Here is a 4,387-nt window from a genome sequence, read left to right as displayed (position 1 = left end):
TTTATGATTCACAAATCATAAAACATAAAGGTTTGTCATTTTATGAAATCATGATCACGAATCATAATTCCATAAACTGAGCAGCTAATATCATGATTCGTTGCAACTATTTTTCTGAGCTCGAACTCATGATCATTATCCGAGCAACCAATATCATGATTCGTTACAACCATTTTTATGAACTTGAACTCATGAAAATTATCAAGCGTTACGCGCACTCCGCACTCCTTATAAAACGTTGTCATTCAGTGTGTGGCATCGCTGGTGAATGGTGAAAAAATGTAATTATTTTAATGGGAATACAGTTTTCAGTGATTATTGTATTATTAGTTTTTGTGTTCTTAGCGATCTAATATCTCTCTCTCTTCTTGGCGTAACGTCCTCATTGGGACAAAGCCTGCTTCTCAGCTTAGTGTTCTATAAGCACTTCCACAGTTATTAACTGAGAGCTTCCTCTGCCAATGACCATTTTGCATGTGTATGTCGTGTGGCAGGCACGATGATACTCTATGCCCAAGGAAGTCAAGGAAATTTCCTTTACGAAAAGATCCTGGACCGACCGGGAATCGAACCCGTCACCCTCAGCATGGTCATGCTGAATACCCGTGCGTTTACCGCCTCGGCTATATGGGCCCCTAATCTAATATGTTCCTACTGAAAACATTCTGCCAAAGAAACTGGTAAGTAAAATATGTGCCGAAAATGTTTTCTTATGTTTTTTCTTCACTCATTCTTAAAGTCGATTGCACGCCATCGTTCTCGTTTCAGCTCCGTCCAATTCTGTTCCAGCTTCGTTTATTCGAGTTCCGCCGCCGTCAAATGACACCAGCCCCATCCCGACTACATGTTGCCGTTCTTGTCGGCTGCATAAAACGGCGCAGGCACCGTCCCGACAGTATCCGTTTCAATTATTGTTCCGGCTCCGTTTAGCGACGCGTGAGTAAAAAATAAGTTTTTAAAATGACTTTCAAATGAGAATGAAAAAAACATTTCTAATTGACATCCGATTGCGCACCATCCTTCTCATTCTAGCTCAAACGGCTGCGGTTGTCAATCCTCACCCGGATCCGTCCAATCCCGTTACGGCTTCATTCCTGTTCCAACACCAGCACCGTCCCGACCGCATCCTTCTGTTCTTTTTTCGGCATCATCAAACGACGCAGGCACCGTTTTGACAGTGTCCGATTCTCCGTAGTAATTGTGTCACAACTAAATCACTTCCAAAATGGCTGCTAATTTGACAGGAATCTAGTTTTGCATCAAGTATTGTAAAGAAAGTATGCACGGTAACACCACTCACTCATGTTTGAGCTGAAGTGAAACAACACAATAAAATAGTAAATTACAGTTCCAATGATTTAGCTTCATGATCGTAGAAAATTCCCCAGACTCATAAGTGATGCGCACCCGAAACCATGATTGGAAATCACAATAACATGATTTAGTTTCATGGTCCTATGAAATCCACCAGACTTATAAGCGATGAGCACCCGAAACCATGATTCGAATTCTCAATAACATGATTTAACTTCATGGTCCTAGAAAATGAAATCCACCAGACTTATAAGCGATGAGCACCCGAAACCATGATTCGAATTCTCAATAACATGATTTAACTTCATGGTCCTAGAAAATCCACCAGACTCATAAGGTGAAATGGGAGCGCGTCCAGGTGCATTTTTCACTCGCGTTTTTGAGAGCACTGATCTCGTCAACCACAAAATGCCCGAAAACTAAAATGCTACTCAATGTTTACCGCGAGTGAGCAAGGCTACTCATTGCTTTTTCAGTTCTGTTTGTTGCTTGGATGACGAGATCCGTGCTTTCGGTATTTGCAAGGCAGCCATTGTGACGGCCATCTTTGGATTCGCTCATATATGTCCGCGATGCGCATCCGAAACCATGATTCAAAATCTCAATACCATGATTTAGCTTCATGGTCCTAGAAAATCCACCAGATTAATAAGCGATGCGCACCCAGAAACATGATTCGAAATCTCAATAACATGATTTAGCTTCATGGTCCTATGAAATCCACCAGACTCATAAGCGATGCGCACCCGAAACCATGATTCGAAACCTCAATACCATGATTTAGCTTCATGGTCCTAGAAAATCCACCAGATTCATAAGCGATGCGCATCCGAAACCATGATTCGAAATCTCAATAACATGATTTAGATTCATGGCCCTATGAAATCCACCAGACTCATAAGCGATGCGCTCCCAAAACCGTGATTCGAAATCTCAAAGATATGATTTAACTTTATGATTTTAGAAAAAAGTAACGCATTGGTAGCGTTACGAGACAATGGATCATACTATCATGATTACAAATCATGGTGTATTTTTATAAAACGAAAATGCACTAGGCTCATGAAATCATGAGTCGTTTTTATGATTTTTGGGAGCAGAATTTTACCCGTGTATACACCGTAAACTTGGAACTAGTTCCAGCTGTCAATATGGGCGTTCTCGATACCGTGACATCTAGTTCACGGTGTACATTTCTTATTGTTGTTATCGTTGCTATGCATAGTTTCCGTTTGTTCTCGTTGCCGTGATTGGGAGTGCACGTATATCGGAACGAATTTTTTTGCGTGTAGTGCAAATATAGATTCGGATCACTACTTAGTCGCTGTATGCATGCGCTCAAAACTTTCGACAGTTATCACCACGCGTCGAAGTCGAACGCCGCGGCTCAACATCGAGCAACTTCGTAACGTAGAAGTGGCTCAAGACTTCGCGCAGCAGTTAGCAGTGTCCCTACCAACGGAAGAGCAGCTTAGCGCAGCTACACTTGAAGATGGCTGCAGGAACATCCGATCCGCCATATGTAGTACCTCGGCTACAGCACTAGGCTTCGCGAGTCCGAATCACAGAAATGACTGGTACGACGGCGAATGTGAACAGTTGAGAAACGAGAAGAATGCAGCATGAGCGAGAATGCTGCAACACCGTACGAGAGCGAATGAGGCACGTTACAGACAGGTGCGGAACAGGCAGAACTCAGTCTTCCGGATGAAGAAGAGCCAGCAGGAAGAACAAGATCGCGAAGCGATGAAAGAACTGTAAGTACACACGAGAGTTCTACGAGAACCTGAACCGCTCGCGCAGAGGCTTTGTGCCACATGTGCCGACATGTGCCGAGATAATCACGGGACTATTCTCACGAGCGAGCGTGAGGCGGTCGAGAGGTGGCGGCAGCATTACGATGAGCACCTCAATGGCGACGTTGCAAGAACCGAAGGTGGCGTGGTAACAGATCTAGGAGTATGTGCACAAGACGAAAAACTTCCTGCCCCTGTCCTCCAAGAGATTGAGGAGGAGGTTGGCCGGTTGAAAAAACAACAAAGCCGCTGGAGCAGATCAACTACCAAGCGAGCTTCTAAAATACGGTGGAGAAGCACTGGTGAGAGCCCTACACTGGGTCATTACCAAGATTTGGGAGGAGGAAGTATTGACGGAGAAATAGATGAAAGGTATCGTGTTCCCATCTACAAAAACGGCGACAAGTTGGATGGCGGGAACTATCGCGCGATCACACTACTGACCGCTGCCTACAAGGTACTCTCTCAAATTTTATGCCGCCGTCTATCACCGATTGCAAGAGAGTTCGTGGGGCAATATCAGGCTGAATTTATAAGCGAACGCGCTACAACGGACCAGATGTTCGCCATCCGCCAGGTGTTGCAGAAATGCCGCGAATGGATCGAGTGATGTGCGTAGTTCGAGTATCAGGGACACTCTCGAGTCCCTTCGAATCTCGCAGAGGGTTACGGCATGGTGATGGTCTTTCTTGCTTGCTGTTCAACATTGCTTTAGAGGGTGCAATTAGGAGAGCGGGGATAAACGGGAGTGGATCGATTTTCACGAAGTCCGTTCAGCTGCTTGGTGTCGCTGGTGATATTGATTTTATTGCTCGTAAACTTGAGACGATGGCGGAAACGTACATCCGACTAAAGAGTAAAGCCAGGCGAATCGGATTAGTCATTTATGTGTCGAAGACAAAGTACATGATGGCAAAGGGCTCCAGGGAGGAATCACCGCGCCCGAGGAATCACCCCGAATTTACATATATCGACGGTGATGAAATCGAGGCGGTTGAAGAATTCGTGTACTTGGGCTCACTGGTGACCGCCGACAACGACACCAGCAGAAAAATTCAGAGGCGCATTGTGGCAGGTAATCATGCTTACTTTGGACTCCGCAGAACTCTACGATCGAATAAAGTTCGCCGTAACACGAAGTTAACTCTCTACAAAATGCTGATTAGACCGGTCGTCCTCTATGGGCACGGAACATGAACCCTTCGTGCAGAGGACCAACGCGCTCTTGGAGTTTTCGAATTGAAGGTGTTGCGTATCATCTACGGCGGAGTGCAGAT

Source organism: Aedes albopictus, chromosome 3, assembly GCF_035046485.1.
Source record: "Aedes albopictus strain Foshan chromosome 3, AalbF5, whole genome shotgun sequence".
Taxonomy (NCBI): Eukaryota; Metazoa; Arthropoda; class Insecta; order Diptera; family Culicidae; genus Aedes; species Aedes albopictus.
The sequence above is the reverse complement of the archived record's forward strand: the minus strand, read 5'-3'. Positions refer to the sequence as shown.